Source organism: Corvus cornix, chromosome 1A, assembly GCF_000738735.6.
Source record: "Corvus cornix cornix isolate S_Up_H32 chromosome 1A, ASM73873v5, whole genome shotgun sequence".
NCBI classification, from domain to species: domain Eukaryota; kingdom Metazoa; phylum Chordata; class Aves; order Passeriformes; family Corvidae; genus Corvus; species Corvus cornix.
In genome coordinates this window covers 1,317,220-1,334,431 of record NC_047057.1, presented here as the reverse complement: position 1 = coordinate 1,334,431, position 17,212 = coordinate 1,317,220, and the positions used below count along the sequence as shown (strand labels likewise).

Genomic DNA, 17,212 nt, shown 5'->3' with positions numbered 1-17,212 from the left:
CCCTTGCAGGGCCTAAAGAGGCTCCAGGAGAGCTGCAGAGGGACTGGGGCCAAGGCATGGAGGGACAGGAGCCAGGGAATGGCTTCCCAGTGCCAGAGGGCAGGGCTGGATGGGAGATTGGCAATTGGGAATTGCTGGCTGGGAGGGTGGGCAGGGGCTGGGCTGGAATTCCCAGAGCAGGTGGGGCTGCCCTGGATCCCTGGCAGTGCCCAAGGCCAGGTTGGAGCAGCCTGGGATAGTGGAAGGCGTTCCTGCCCATGGCAGGGGTGGCACTGGATGAGCTTTAATGTCCCTTCCCCAACCCATCCTGGGATTCTATGAACATCTTTCGGGATAAGCAGGATTGGGAATGGGGCGTGGCCTTGCTTTTCCAAAACACTCAAGAAACAGAGTAAGGGGATGGGAGGAATAATGAAGAGGAAAACCCAGGCCTGAACTGCTGGTGGAATTCTGTGCTGGGAAGAAATCCCAGTTTCTGGTCCTGTAGGAGAATAACTGGGAAAGGGGGGTGTTTGGCTGTTCTCACTGATTTTTCCAATAATGGTGCTGCTCTTCAGGCTGGCAAATCCCGATATTCCATCTTTGTCTTTCCATCCTGATATGGGAGCACAGTGTGACACCCAAACCCACATCTTTGGTGGCTCTGTCCACATGGCACTAAAGATCCCGTAATGCTGGGAATTAACCCAGGGCCATTCCTTCCTAATTGAAAACGAGTTTTGATGTCCAGAGTTGCCCTCAGCTACTGTTTGAATGAATTAAGATTCCAGCATTGCCTCATATTTGCTAACTCGCCGTAGAATGAACTCGGAGTCAGATCCTCATTTAGTTAAAATAAATGGACTTCCATGGTTTTAAACAAATTTCAACCAGCGGACGATTTTGCCCGGGGGGATTTAAGAGGCTGCGTGTTGGATCAGGTTCTGAGTTGCATTATAATGAGCAGGAAATGTGGAATATGTGTGGAATTTAAGGGAAGAGGTTTATACCAGGCTGGTTTTTACCTCATGCCTCGTTTTCCTAATAGGAATGGAAACAAATGGTTGTGCCGTCGAACTGGGGTGGAAACAAATGGATGTGCCGTCAAATTTGAGGCTCCAGGAGGAGAATTAGTCAATACAACTTTGGAATGAACATTCCTTCATTTTCAGCCGGGAGATGCAGCTTTCCCTTCATGTTTTTGTTGTTTGGGCCTCGTGAAGAAAACATTTCAGTGAAGGAAAAGACATCAAGGGATGTTTTCAAAGTCTGCTCTTCCCCCCTCCCCAAACCTTTCAATCTCCTGGCTCATTTTCCGTACTCTGTGACCCTCTTGAATGTCATCTGCTCTTTTCCAACTGTAAAGCCTTTCCCTCTCCCCTCCTTTCCCTTGTGGGTCTCATCTCTTCTGAGCTGGCCTTTCTTCCTTTGTGAGCCTTCCCCCCTCCTCCTCCTCCTCCTCCAGCTGCCTCACTGGGGCTGACACCTTTTGTCAGCGTTATCAGACAGATTAGAGGACTCGGACTGGGAGGAACTGGTACAAATTCTTGTGGGTCAGCAGTTTGTTTCCTGATGATCCTTTGATTTCTCAGGATGAGGTATCATTGATCCGTGTCAAATTTGTGGCTAAGCCCAAGTTTGAACGAGTGTGGGTTTAACCAGCTGAGGTTTTGTGGGGGTTTTTTTGAAGGAAACATTGATTTGGAGGAAAGGAGAGAAGATTTGGTGGTTGAGTTTTTAGCTCTTTTCCCCCTGAACTTCGCATCTCTTGGGTTTTAAATTAATGGTGTCTTGGGGCAAAACAGGGTAAGAAAATCATCAGGATGGTCAAGGGAGATGCTTGAAATTTTGGCAGGCTTGGCTTGTGATTCTTTCTACCTTTTCCAAGTACCTCTGCCAGTCCTTCATGGATCCACCCCCACGGCTGGGAGATGCCCCTGGGTTGTTCCCGCCTGGTTGTTCGGAACAGTTGCTGCATTTCCCTCCTCTGACACCCAGCAGTGGCTTTCTGGGTATCTCTGCTGCAGGGGTTTGAATGAATGTCCCTTGGCCTTACATGAAAGGCCAGGAACATCCCTTTAGATCATGGAATTAATGTCTTTTTTCTCGCTCTGTTAGATGTTCCCCCTCTCTCCTAACACTGAGCTCTCCTATCCCTCTGAACTGGAAGGAAGTTGTTTTTCTGTGCTTCAGCATTCATGAATATTCACTCAAGAATTTCAGAGTATTTGGAGCAAAGGGGCTCCGTTGATGTTCACAAATCTCCCAGCCCTCCCTGATCCATCATCACCTGTGGCATCCGTGGCCAAATTCCCAATCCTGTCAGCCCAGCCCAAGGAAGGGGCTGGAGTTGGTTGTGTTTCTAGGTCTCCTCAGGTCAGTGGCATCACCCATCAATCAAAAAGCTGTGAAAGGAGCTCCTTGAAGATCTGCCAGCTCCTTTTGCCCCAAACTGGCAGACGAGCTGCCGACAGCTCTCGGGGACCTGCCAGGCGTGTGCCAGCTCCATCTCAGTGTGGATGTGGAGACTTTGGGATTGCTCCGGGTGCACCTGGACAGACCTGGAGCTCGTGCTCCAGGTGCACATTGGTGTTTCCACCATGAATTCTGTTTCTTGAAGACCTCCTCTCTCAGATCTCACTAAGCACATTAGGCCAGTTTACAAATCCAGGAGTGGGAATATTTATTCCATAAGAACAGTTGGAGGCTTGTTCTATAAAGAAGGAAAACCCAACATGCTGATGTGGTTGTAGGGACCCAAACGATGTGGATTTCCAAAACGCCTTCAGTCCTGCCATGTCCCAGTGGTGTCACTGGGGTTGGGCCTCTGGAAAAGAGCCTGGCTCTATTTACAAACTTGTGTAGAGTTGAGAAGTTCATATTAAAACATAAAATGGCAAAACCTTTCCAATTCTCTCTGCCACCTCTCTAAAATAATATTCCATAGCATCCAAGTCTGCGGAAGTGAAATGTAATTTCAGTTTGTGTCAGACAGTGGCTGAGGTTGGGACGAGCACCTGTGTTTTATTTTCTGCCCTACCATGCACTTAAGGGGAATTATGACTTTCTTAAATCTTTTAACTCTTCCAGTTTATTCTTTGCTTGTTGCAGGTAACTGAACATATCCTTGTGGTTAAAATATTTCTCTTGGTTTTTAGAAAGAACAAACACTTGTGATCTAACTCTTATCTGTGGCGCAGTTTACATGGTAAAGAGTCTGTTGTGTTGTTAAATGCTCTCATCTTTATTCATGTCCCGGGATGATTCAGCCTTCCCGGTGAATTACAGGATCAGGAGCACTTTACAACGTGTAGGAGCTTAGCTGGCATCCAGAATAAACAGGGGGCGTTTTTTAAGGTCTGTACAATTTGTTTGTACTCGTTCAGGAGGCTGGGGCTGAGCACTGGTGCAGTTGGGTCGTTATTTGCTTTAATAACTCGCAGAAAACGCGGTGTTGAGAAGGAACGACGAGATTTTGGCTCTCTCACATTGATGCTGTTTGATGAGAGATACCCTCGGAAGCGTGGCTTTCTGCCATGAATGTAAATTCCCTGTCTGGATTCCTTAAATCCTGTCTAAAAGCAGAACTGGGGGAGATTAGCAGCTCCTTCTGAGCGCGGGTAAGTCACCTCTCTCTGAGCTGTGCTGGCAGTAATTACTGCGTTAAGTTCCCTCTGTTTGTTCATCCTTACAGTAAATTAAGAAGGGAAGATTTGGGACTTGTCTGGAACTTGATGGGCTTTGCAAAGAGAGATGTGCCTTCAAAGAGTCATTTAGAGCAATTATTTGAGAGCAGTTCTTTGCTGATGGAGACAAAACACGCTATTAGAAGTTAAAAAAAAAAAAAGATAAGACCAGCACAGCAGTTATTTTCTTAATGTGCTCCAGTTTATGGCTTTTTAGTCTGAAATCGTGGAAACCCCCAGCTCCTCACAACTGTTTTTATACATTAACAGGGATTTTGAATTGCTACATCCGTAGCTCTGCTCCCAGCAAACCTCCTGGTGAAGGGCTGGAATATGATACCTGCCGATATTTCGATGGATTTTTCTGACTGGAGTGGGGCTGACTGGAAAAATCTTCCTTTTAATATTCCAGCGTGGTTTTTTTTATTCTTGGAAAGGCAGCACTCTGCCTTTTCAGGGAAAGTGTCTTCCCACCAGGCAGAGGTGGGGTATGGATCTGTGTGAGAGGCAGCTGCAGTGGGACATAGGGATCCTCCTCCCTGCATCCCAGGCTGCTGATCCCCACAGGCACAGTGGGATGGGAGAGATTCGGGCCCTGGCACCAGAGCTCATGTGAGCCCCCAGAAAAGATCTCGAGTAAATCTTTGCAGAGAGACAACAGCAATTTTTTTTCGTGTCAGCTGAGATAGAAATACAAATTCTGGCTTGTGCCTCTTCTTAGGAAGGTTGTCCACTCCTCTTTAATTCACCTGGGGTGTACCCCCAAAGGTCAGCTCCTCTCAGACTCCCAAAACAACTCCTGTTGCTCCGTGGATAAGAAGTCACTGCTCTTTGAGGCTGGCACAAATCCACAGAGTATTCCTGAGCTTCCCTGCTCCCTGAGCTGCTCTTTGCAAGCAGTTCCAGTGTGTTTTGTGGTGATTTTTTGCCCTCCCAAGGAGACATTCAGCCCCATCTGTAGAGGCAGGAGTACCTGCAGCTTTCTGCAAGAGGCTGTTGTCTCCATTTTTTGTGTTTTTCTGTGTCCAGACACAGTGAAAACACATTCAGCTTTAGCTTTTCTCATTCCCTGCCTGAATTGGTCTCAGTGTGCTGAAATCTCCCATTCTCACCTCCGTTCCCTTTTCCTGCCCATCCTCATTCCTGTCTGTAGCAGCTCTGCCTCGATAATCACTGAAGGGTTTGGGTTGGCAGGACCTCGTGTTCATCCAGTTCCACCCCTTTTGCCATGGGCAGGGATCCTTCCACGAGATTTATTTCCCTCCCAAAGATTTATACAGGGCAACAGCATAATATTAACCCAGTTTTCCTCCTCGTGTGTCTGTTGTTCCTTCCCTGTTGTTGGAAACTGGGATTGGTGTGTTTTTAGGGACGCGCAAGGAGCAGCTCTGTGTGACCACATCTTCTCTGAGCTGAGCAAGTGCTGCTGTCCAGAGCTATCCATGCACATCCAAAGGTTATGAGTCTTGGGAAGCAACAGAAGAAATCCTGGGAGGATGAAGTCCAGAGGGAACTCGTGACTCTGCAGCTTTGATGATCAGTCCAGGGTCTGTTCTCTTGGCTTAACTTGTTTGCTCCTTAAATGTGTTAGGCCACCTTGGGGCAGATAAATCCCAGTTCTTCTCTCTCTATCTCCCTGCAAAGGTGAAGCAGGGCCTGGGGTGCAGCTCAGCTGCCTCTTGGACTGCAGCATTCCCATCAGGCTTCCTTCTCTCCTCATCTTTGTGGCCTCCTCTGGACTCGGCCCAGCAGCTCCACGTCCTTCTGACGCTGGAGGCAGCTCTGCAGGTGGGGTCTCACCTGAGCTGGGCAGAGGGGGATGATCCCATCCCTCAGCTCCTGCCCACGCTGGCCCAGGATTCTCTTGGATTTCTGGGCTGCGTGGACGTGGCCAGGGCATGTCCAGCTTTTCATCCAGCAGCACCAGTCCCTCTGCTCAGGGCTGCTCTCATCCCTTCTTCAGCGAAACCCTGACCCACTTCCGCACCTTGCACTTGCCCTTCTTGAACTTCATCAAATTCACCACTCCTCGAGCTGACAAAAACCCAAAGCTTTAATCAGTAAATCCTGCTATGACAGGAGTTTAAACTTACCCCTCCCCTGAGTGCTGTACCACCGTGGTTTTCTTTACAAAAACACCTGGATTGAACACTTGTGGTGTTCCAGGATGTTATTGGGGGCTATTAAAGACGGAGGAGTCATCAGTGCAACATCAGAAAAGGGATGAGAAAAAGCCATCAGCTCTGTTGTTGCTGAACCAGTGGCAGATGGGGTACACAGAACGCGTCTATTGAGCGACAGCAATCGAAAATGAACTCTATTATTTCTCACTCACTCGTTCTGTCAGTGATTGAGGCATTGCAGAGCACAAGCAGGAAAATAATAGGTTGCTTTCACAATGGGAGAAGTTTAACAAGTGCTAAATCATTCATTCGACATCAGGGCTGTCGTCAGTGAGACTCCAGCGAGTGCTGCTGGTGCCTGATTGCTCCGCTCGCCTTTCACACCCAATCTCCCGGCAATGGGGCCCTGAACGTCCCAATTTGCTGCCTGTGGAGTGGGATTGAAACGCTGGGAGCTACGATGAGGGAGATGCTTCGGGGTGAGGCTGAACGCAGAGGTTTTCACACAAATCCTCTGACAGGCCCTGCTTCCGCCGACACACGGCTCCTAAAGCGGGATACAAAGCCAGAGGCTGCGGTTTGGAAGTGGAATATTCTCCGTGGGTATTGATGAGCACTTTGGCATTGTGTGGATGTCTCAGTCCATGTTAGCCTGGGTTCCCTTTAGGTTGTAAAGTTTGACTTTCTGGCGTCTGTGTTGGGCAGAACTTTATTTTTGGACTTGGTGTGAGCTGTTCAGTCAGTGTCTGTCACTCGTGTTCACGTGGTTCGTCCTAAAGATGAAAGTGCACTGGGTGTCCTCACTTGTTATCATTTGTTAATAATCACAGAAATATGGAATGGAGGGACCTGAAAAATCATCTCATTCAATCCCCTGCCAAGGGCAGGGACACCTCCCACTGTCTCAGGTTGCTCCCAGCCCCAATGTCCAGCCTGGCCTTGGAAAATTCCAGGGATCCAGGGGCAGCCCCAGCTGTTCTGGGAATTCCATTCCAGCCCCTGCCCACCCTCCCAGCCAGCAATTCCCAATTCCCAATCTCCCATCCAGCCCTGCCCTCTGGCACTGGGAAGCCATTCCCTGGCTCCTGTCCCTCCAGGCCTTGGCCCCAGTCCCTCTGCAGCTCTCCTGGAGCCCCTTTAGGCCCTGCAAGGGGCTCTCAGCTCTCCCTGGAGGCTTCTCTTCCAATTCTGAGTGTTTGCATCTCAGCTGATGAGTTTGCTGGCACTTAAATTGGGACAACTGATTTCTAAGGTGGCTTCTGCCTGAAGATTGAGAAGCAGCTGGCAGGTTTCGTGTTTGGAAGGGGTCATTGTTTTTTATGGCTGGAAAGGCAGAGGTGTAGGAGAAGCCGTGAGTAACCTGGCACAGAGAGAGGTAAAGCTCCCATCCCCTTGTCCCCACTCTGCAAACCTCTCCCTTTGCTGTAGCTCTGAAGGCTTCTCAAATTGACTTGACAACAGTCACAGCAGTAAGAGAAGTGATTTGTTGGTTTCTAGAGGGAGCACAGTCCAGGAGGTGACCTTTATATTTAACTACAGCCACTACCAGAAACGTTCTCTGCTCTCGGGGTTTTGCCTCTTAATTTCCAGTGCACTCGTAGGAACCCAGAAACAAGTTTTCCTTTGGAATGTGACTGTTTAACGTGGGGAATGGGATGGATTGGAACTGCTTTCCCTGCTCTCCATGTGGTGATGTCCAAAGTCCTCAAGGCAGGACGTTGCTCTAAGGGCAGCAGTAACAGGGAAGAGAGAAAAAAATGGGATTAAGGAGAGGTGAGTGAGGGAAGCCTTGACAGCATCTTTCTGTTGGAAAAAACCCTTTTTTTCCCACTGCTTCTGCTCTGCTCATCAGGCAGAAGATCTGCCTGCCTCCAGAAAATCCTCTTTAAAGCAGGAATCTGTGTCAGTAGAGCAGAAACAGTGGTGACACAGCTCTCCCAGATATTTCAGGGGTGCACAGCCACATTTCAGCCCAGCTTGTCCTAAAATGGGCTAAAAATAGCTCAAGGTGATCAGCTCACAGTGGCCACTTCGCAGACCCCATCAGCTGCCCAGTGCTCTCACTTCCATTTGGATCCAGTCCAAAGCCCTGGAGATCAAAAGCTTGGGGTATGAGGGGCCCGTTCATTATCTGAGGCTCAAGTCTGGATCAGCAGCAGCCTAATTTGGCCCATTAGGAGCAGGAAATATCCGAGTTCGGGCATGCAGCCCTCTTCAGGCTTCACTTTTGGTTTGAAATTTTGCCAATTAGTCTTTAAAAAATTTAGTAATCATCTGTTAGGTATTTGTCTGGAAATAAAACCTGATCGTTCCCTCTTGGAACAGAAGTTTCTTGTGCCTTGATGGCCGTGGACTCCTGAGAGGAATATATGAAATTGTTTGAAACATTTTTTCCTTTTTGTGTGAGGTTTTGGGTTTTTTTCTCATTTATTTCCTATTCCTGTGGTTCACGGCGTACAAATCAATATAATCACTCTTTGGTCCTGATTTAACATTTTTTTTCAGCTTTGAATGCAGGAATTGAGTTACCTCAGAGAAGCTGCTTCGGTCTGGGTGATTTTGGAGGCTTGTTGTTAATATTTAGCAATTTGAGCAATTTGTACTTGGTTGCTTTGTCCTCTTTTCACTGATCTCACTCAGCGCCTCTCCCTGCGTATTTGAGCACCTCAATAATGCTGTGCAAAGCCTCCCTCCCAGGATTTTCACCCATCCAGAGGGAAAAGAGAAACTTTGCCCTATCAGGCAATATCCTGAGTTGGAAGGGACCCACAAGGATCCTTGAGTCCAGCTCCTGGCCCTGCACAGGACACCCCAAGAGCTGTCTGTAGGTCTCAGAGGAGTAATCCATCAACATTAGGGCAAAGTTGGCAAATCTGAGCCCAAGTTGCTCCTTCCACAGCGAATTTAGGGAAGCAGGGACACAACAGCTCCATGGAAAAGACTGGGACAGAGCCAAGCTGTCATCTGAACACCAGCAGCAGAAAATGGAATAACCCTTGGTTTGCTGTCCCATCACATACAGCGCCGCAGAACAGCCTCATCAGCTGAAGGAGAAAAATTACGGAGTTTCCCATGATTTATTACATGGAGATCTCCTGCCTCATTTGCTGGGAGTCAATATTTTACCCACTCGCTGTGGAAGCCTCGCAGAACGTGGAGGTTCCATTCTGAAGCAGATCCCATTGGCATTTCTTTAATAAACTCATCACTTACAGGCTGTGTTTTACATCTCCTCCCCATGCCCCCAGAGTTTGTTCCAGCCAGCTCTGAGGAAATGAGCTGTGCAGTTGTTACTCTCCTTGATTAGGTCAATAAAATCCATTTGTCTTGTTAGGTGAGGAGCTCCGGTTGGCAATCCCAGATTTCTGCATTTTGGGGGAAAAAGCAACAGCCAAGGCAGTGATAAAATATGTGAGAATCAGAACTGAGCAGGCAGTGTCTGGAGTTGCTGGGGCAGGATCTGTGCATTGAGGTGATCTGGAATTCTCAGATGGTGACAGCAATTGTTCTACTGAAGAACATTTTGTTGTTTTTAGATGACAGAATTTAATGATTTGGGTGGTTTTCTTCTAAATTACCATCGCTGTGAAAGATACAAGATGGTTCATATGCTGTTCTTCCTAAGGATCAGCCACAATTCTGCTTCTTCATCCCAAAAGGTCACATTCCTGTGTTTCACACAGCCTGGCTGTTGTCTTGCACCCCGATGAGGAGACGTCCTCACTCAGAGCCATTATCAGCTGCTGGATCACCTTGCAGTTTGCTGTTTCCTCCAGCTTGTCAGAACCTTTACAATATCATCAAGGCCAGGGCTTTTATTTTTGGTTTTATTTTTATTTTCTTTTTCACCTGCTGTGATTCTCCAATTACACCTTAAAGGGCTCCTTGTCAAGGGTGGTGGTTCCAAGTTTCACCCAGTTTAATAAAAACAGTGTTTGCCTATTAACTTTCTTCCTGATCGTGAAAAAGCTCCTTGGGTCCCTCAAGAGAAGTGTGAAATAGTATTAAAATCCAGCCTCTCTTAAGGTCCTGGATCCCTGGAAGTGTCCAAGGCCGGGTTGGACAGGGCTTGGAGCAGCCTGGGATGGTGGAAGGTGTCCCTGTCCATTGGAACTGGATGGGCTTTAAAGTCCTTTTCAACCCACAGAGCTCAGGAAACACAGCTCACGTGAGAGTCCTTCTGCCAGCAGCATTGAGGCTTTCAGATCTTTTTAGTATTCCCAAATTCTGCTGCTGATCAGGCCGGCTGGGCTGGTTGGAAGCTTGGTGGGAGCAGTGGGAAGGGGGATGTGGAAGCATCAGAGTGATTTTTATTTATTAATTATAATTATTATTTTTATTCCTGTAAGTCTTGGGGCGACACTTTCCTGAGGGAGCAGTGCCCTGACCTCAGTAAATTGCTTTTATCCCAATTTTGATCACTGCCAAACCCACAAAGAATTGGCAGGAACAGCAAGGACCAAACTCCTCTTGAGTTCCTGTTCTGTATTTTCTCCCTGCACTTTTGAGTACCTATTCTGGTGTTCCACACAAAACCAGCCCAGGGATTCCTGCTCCTGGTTGCATCACAGCAGGAAAAAGCCAAATTTGGGCTGTTTCCTGTGATTATTTGACACGAGCCAGCACTGGCACTTCAGAAGAGGCAGAGTTTCTGAACACAAACATCCTCAAAAAACTTTCCACTTTGCAACGTCTCTTTCAGCACTTTCCGGTGTAAACTCCCAAATCCCTCCTGGATTAGAGCTGCCTCGGAGCTGTCATGTTTTGGGCTGCCGTTGTTTTGCAGTGCCTTTGCAGTTGCTGATTCACAGAGCAATAAACCCCCAGGACTTTGGATCAGAGTCTCTGAAAGCAAAGCAGCACACGAGGAATGGATTTCACCTTGCCACGAGGAGCTCTTGGCAAGCGTGCCCGTCGTCTTCTGGGGACGTTTGGAGACAGTTCATCTTCCTCTCCCTTGTACCTGCTGTGCTGAAATCCCATTGTGAGGCAATAAAAAAGGGAATATTCTCATTTAACTCGGAGCTTTTGCGTCAGATCACCTTTTTAGAGCTCTCTTGGAATGCTGTCTGCTCGTTGCACAGTCACCGTGGTAGCGAGCCAGTTTAACCAGTGGTGGGTGGCACAGTGACAGCTGCTAAATGGAGATAATTCAATGTTTTCTGATTAGCAAAACTACAAAAGCCAGAGGTGAAAATCCATTTTAGATTATCCCAGTGCAATATCTCTGTTTGTTATGAACATTAGAGTGACAGATCAGCCCTTCAGCCTCAGTGGGGGCCCAGCAGGGCACAGGCAGATGAAAAGAGGATGAAATGTGGCTAAGGAGGGCAAACAAGGGATGGGAGAACAGAAGGATAATTACTCCCGTTTTATGGATGGGGAATGAACACCCAGGAAGATCAAGGGATTGATCAAAGAATCGTTAAGGACCACATTCACCGCTAAACCACGGTCTCACGTGCCACATCCAGAGGTTTTTTGAACATCCCAGGTCTGGTGATTCCACCCCTTCCCTGGGCAGCCTTTTCCGATCCTTGTGGGCTGTTCAATCCTGTAGAGCTCTGCGCTCCCCTGGCCTTGATCCAACAAACAGCTGGAGCAACTTCGGATCTTTAATTCCTTGGAGTTTTAGGGGCGGAAGTGGGAGCTGAACCAAAACTCCTGTCGGGTGCTTAAAATCTGATCCCATCCACCAACTCAAGGAATAGTTTTCCTCCCATTTCTCAGCTTGCTGATGTGTTTGGAGGCAGCAATTGAACATGTTTTGGGGACAAAAAACCCACCCAGATGCTTATTTCAAGAAAGAAGAAGAAAGAAGAAAGAAGCAGCATTGTTAAAGCTGCATTTAAGTCGTTATCTGTTCTTGTTGCTGCTGCTTCTTTGAAGAAGTCTCTCTGATTTGGCTTTCAGGGATAACAAACCCGGAGTGGAAAGCAGAGGTGGTGGCTGCTGGGCTATTCAGCATCTGGGGATTGGGAGGCAAAGAGAAAGGGGGAAATCTATGAACTGTCAAAATGTTGTTGGCTTTTCATTTCCAGATCAATGTCGGATCTCTCAGCGCATCACAATGCGAAATGGTGCATAATATCACAGTCCTAAATTGGCCCAAATTATTGCATTTTTAAGCCAAGCCAGCTTTGTTTAAATAATGGCTTTGCCATGGAGATTTGTCTCATTGATTGGATACTTCGGAGTGGCAGAGCAAGAAAAATGAATTTGTGTCAGGCTGAATTACAGGTTTCCATATATTATTTAAGCGTTGCTCTTTACCTCTCCCTCTGTCAATCATCATTTCCATGCAGATTGCTCTATTTTTAATATTTCTCAGAATTGAAGGTTACTTTCTTCTCCAGCAGCAGCTCTAAAGCAAATGCTATATTTTAGTGATGATGTTAACAGTAATTAATAATTAAGGGATTTATGAATGTGTGTGTTGCCATTTTCCCCCTCAACTCTCCTGAGACCCCACCTGCAGAGCTGCCCCAGCCCCGCAGAACGTGGAGCTGCTGGAGAGAGTCCAGAGAGGCCCTGGAGCTGCTCCCAGGGCTGGAGCCCCTCTGCTCTGGAGCCAGGCTGGGAGAGCTGGGAATGTTCCCCTGGAGAAGGGAAGGCTCCAGGGAGAGCTGAGAGCCCCTTGCAGGGCCTAAAGGGGCTCCAGGAGAGCTGCAGAGGGACTGGGGCCAAGGCCTGGAGGGACAGGAGCCAGGGAATGGCTTCCCAGTGCCAGAGGGCAGGGCTGGATGGGAGATTGGGAATTGGGAATTGCTGGCTGGGAGGGTGGGCAGGGGCTGGAATGGAATTCCCAGAGCAGCTGTGGCTGCCCCTGGATCCCTGGAATTTTCCAAGGCCAGGCTGGACATTGGGGCTTGGAGCAACCTGGGACAGTGGGAGGTGTCCCTGCCTATGGCAGGGGTGGAATGAGAGGATCTTTCAGGTCCTTTCCAATCCAAACTATTCCATGGTTCCATTATTTATGAGCAACAAGTTTTTCTCTTTGCATTTAGTGAGAAGCTGTTTTTCTGTCCAGTCCCCCCTGGATTTGGTCAATCTGCTGCTCCCTTTGCTGTAGGATTACAAAAGGGAAATTGCAGCGCACAGTGGGACTGGAACTGGAAATCAAGAGTTGGAAGTAACAGAGCTGGAAGTGGAGGCTCCCACTGCTCATAGAGATCTTCTCCTGTTCCTTATTTCCATGGTTTTAGGAAGTCCCAAAGAGCCCTTGCTGAAATCCCATGAAATCCCACATTCCTTGTTCATCAGCGGAGCGACGCTGAGCGGGAATGAGCCGGAGCAAAAGTCAATACTTGCCACTTTTTCATCAAACCTTTAAACATTCCATTAAAAATGGATTGTTTGAGATTGCAGAAGGGGGGCACAGCAGAGAGGGCAAAGCTTCAGGAAGTCCGTGGATAACAATTTACAGCCCTCAGTGCCAGGGGAGGCAATTCCTTCCTTTTTGCAGGAAAATCTTTGGCCCTGGGTTTGTTCCTGCAGGGATACCGAAGCTGTGCTCACGTGAGAGAGGATGGAGCACGAGAGATTCATTCCCTTTGTCTTTTCCTCTGGTTTAAAGATTTCTTCCCAAGTAATTGTCAAGAACCAGGGCAGGTGAGAAAACCTCGTCGTGCTGTTCACCCCGTGGGTTTTGGAAAAGGAAGGATGGAAACTGAATTTTGATTGTGGAGCTGGTATTTAAATTCAGGAGTGCTGCAGGTGTAGCCTGAGGAAAAGAAATTCCAGATGGGAGGGGAGGAATTTGCCGCTGTGCAAGTGAAGAAGTGTTCTAGTGGTAGATACTTACCAGGGATAAATAATCCATGGTCTGGATGGACACACTCTTCCTGACAGGAGGCTGGATCCAGGTGGGGATCAGCCTCTTCTCCCAGGGAATGAGCAACAGGATGAGAGGAAACGGCCTCAAGCTGTGCCAGAGGAGGCTCAGGTTGGACATCAGGAGGAATTTCTTCATGGAAAGGGTTGTTAAACATTGTCAGGGGCTGCCCAGGGAGGTTTGGAGTTCCTGGAGGTGTCCAAGGAATTCCTGGATGTGGCACTGAGGGCTCTGGGCTGGGGACAAGGGGTTCAGGCACAGCTTGGACTTGATGGTCTTGGAGGGCTTTTCCAACCTCAGGGATCCTGGGGTTCAGTGGGTGCAAAACCAGCTGGATGGCTGGGCCCAGAGGGTGCTGGGCAGTGGATTTACACCAGTGGTGTCCAGCAGGGCCAGTCCTGTTTAAGGTCTTTATCAAAATCTGGACAAGTTGACCGAGGGCACCTTCGGTCAGTTCTCAGATCACACCAGGCTGGGTGGGATGTGGGTCTGCTGGAGGGCAGGGAGCTCTGCAGAGGGGTCTGGACAGGCTGGAGCCGTGGGCTGAGGCCAGTGGGGTGAGGGACAACAGGACCAAGTGCTGGGTTGTGCCCTTGAGTCACAACAACCTCATGTGATGCCACGGGCTCCATGCCACGGCTGGGTTTTTGATGGGAGAAGCAGTTTGGAGGAGTACAACCAGATGTGCTGCAGCCAAACATCTCCCTCGTGTCTTCTCTCAAGGCCACCACTGGGGCTGCTCATCCCTTGGGGTGGGACATGGCTTAAACCTCTCTCCGTTAAGGGAAATCACTCCCTCTGCGCCGCTCCTAAATCCTCATCTCTGGTATTTGGAAACAGATGGATATTAACGATTCTGTCGTGCAATTAGAAATGCTGGCACAATTCTTGGAGCAGCCTGGTCCAGCGCAAGGTATCCCTGCTCATGGCAGGGGTTTGGAATGAGATGATCTTTCAGGTCCTTTCCAACCAAAGCAGCCTGGGATTCATTCTGTGAAAATTCACTTTTTTAAACTAAAACAGCCTCTAAGCAAGGCCAGGGTGGGAGCAGGGCCTGACTTCCACCATCAAGGTGCTCTTTCCTGTAGTTGTGGCCGTGGTTTTGCCACCCTGCAGTTGTGCTCTCTCAGCTGACAGAATTGATAAAGTTTTGCAGGGAGTTGTGGAAGAACCATTGAATTTCATTCTACAACACATTGCAGAGGGTGAAATTGTTTGTATTGAGCTGGGGTGTAAATGCTGGGGAGTTTTTGCAGGCAAAAAGCCTTAAATTGACCGTCCACTTTCCTTGTCCAACTTCACTAAAAAAAACAAGAAACAAACCAGAGTTAAATTAAATTTTAGTTTGGTTTCATAACCAGAAAGAGCAGGTCGATATTCTGTGAAACAGAGGGGAAAACTTTTCTTGGAAGAATTGTTTTCATCTTCAGAATGTGGTTTATTGTGAGACTTTATTACTGAGAGCTGAATTCAGTGAAAAGTTCTAAGTGCTGACAGCTCGTTCCATCCCATCCCATCCCATCCCATCCCATCCCATCCCATCCCATCCCATTCCCTGTGTTTAATATCTCTGAATAATCCTGGATAGATGATTGCACCTGCTAATTACCTTTACAAGCCTTTTCTAACCATCTCATTACACCTGCTGATTTCTCCCCCTGGTCAAACAGTTGAGAATAATGCAGTAAACGTATTTTAATAGGATATTTTTCGTTGTCTTTATCTCAGTAATGGTTGTTCCTCTGGAAAAGTGGAGTGGTTTATTTGACCTGCACCACGCCTGCCCTCACATGCCCTGTCCCTGAACACTGTAGCTCTTGTTTGAAAAATAACATTATTTTTAAGTGCTAAAAATTCATGTGTGGTTTTTTCCTTTTAAAAAATCACAATTAGCTGGAAGAGAGCAGTGATGAAGAGAGAGGTATCTGCAACTCAGGAGTTCTTCTGCACTATTTATGCTTCTTATCATATCTGGAACAACCTAGGAAATGAATTCCTGCAATCCCTATCCACGTCAAACCAGGCTTATCAACAGGAGCCTCCTGGAAGTTGTTCTCGTCTGTTTGAAAGCAGATGGATCTGGAGGATTGGGATACAATTCCTTTCTTCTGTTACACTTGCAGGTGCTGCTGTGGAATGAAGTTTTCTTTTCCACTGAAGAAGGGTGATAAAAATTGCTTGTTAAATTGTTCCAATCAGAGCACGTTTTTATAAGTTTTTGGTGATAAGGGCAGAGCTCAGTGAGACGGGCACTGAACAGCTGGAAATAAGAGAGGTTTCCTTTTGGTTTAGTGGTTCGAGTTGAGATGGTCAAAAAATCAATTAGAGCCAGGGGGAGGGAAAAAGGAACAGAAGAAACAAAACCAAAACAAATCCACAAAAATGCCTTTGGCCAGAACTGCTGGAGAGAGTCCAGAGGAGGCTCCAGAGCTGCTCCCAGGGCTGGAGCCCCTCTGCTCTGTGCCAGGCTGGGAGAGCTGGGAATGTTCCCCTGGAGGGGAGAAGGCTCCAGGGAGAGCTGAGAGCCCCTTGCAGGGCCTGAAGGGGCTCCAGGAGAGCTGCAGAGGGACTGAGGCCAAGGGCTGGAGGGACAGGAGCCAGGGAATGGCTTCCCAGTGCCAGAGGGCAGGGCTGGATGGGAGATTGGCAATTGGGAATTGCTGGCTGGGAGGGTGGGCAAGGGCTGGAATGGAATTCCAGAGCAGCTGGGGCTGCCCCTGGATCCCCGGGAGTGTCGAAGGCCAGGCTGGACATTGGGGCTTGGAGCAGCCTGGGACAGTGGGAGGTGTCCCTGCCCATGGCAGGGGGTGACACTGGATAGACTTTAAGCTCCCTTCCAACCCAAACCATTCCATGTTTTAAGAATTTGGAATGAAATCCGACCACTTTGGGAATGTAGGAGATAAAACACCCACTTTTGCTGGACAAGGATGTTGCTCCCAAGCACAGAGATCCAGCTGTTGCTGACTATGGAAGACACCAATGGGGGTTTTCTTCCAGGTTTTACCTTTCCTTCTTTCCTTCCTTCTTTTTTTTTGTTCCCAATCACAAATGTTCAGAGGATATTGGGTCACTTAATTGCTTTTTGTTTTTTGCTGGCTGCCGTTCTTCTCACGGCAGCACGAGACTCAGGGAGTTCAGTCAATACTTGTGGAATCAATAACAAAAATGACAAAGGAGTCCTGGTAATTAGGCCAAAGCTGCTGCTTATGATTTTTCAATGATTACTTCAGCTTCCTCCTTCTCCAGCATCTCCAGAAAATGGGGGCTGATTGAAGGAGGGGATCTTGCTTGACTGAGGACGTGTCAGAATTCCACAAAACCGAGCGGGAAATCAAATGAGTGCTTTTTGTGTCAGCACATGAAGGGGTTTCCAGGGAGATGGGGGAAGAATGGGTTGATTTTTCCATGGTGCCAAGGAGTGGCTGTGTCGTTCTCTCTTTACCTGTTTGGCTCCATTTTCCTGCCTTGGAACATCTTCCCTGGCAGCAGCTCCGGGCTTGGATGTTTGGGAAGATCTCTGGGGAGATGAACAGAGGAAGACAAAAAGTTTTGAGCGATGTGCTTCTCCTTGGCTTTGTCACATCCAT

The 17,212-nt window shown here is 48.1% G+C and overlaps 1 protein-coding gene across 2 annotated transcripts in view; it reads left to right on the top strand.

The window, feature by feature from the left end:
* EXOC4 (exocyst complex component 4) overlaps positions 1-17,212 on the top strand; it is a 285,356-nt gene that overhangs the window by 164,185 nt on the left and 103,959 nt on the right. The gene's annotated exons all lie outside the window — the stretch shown is intronic.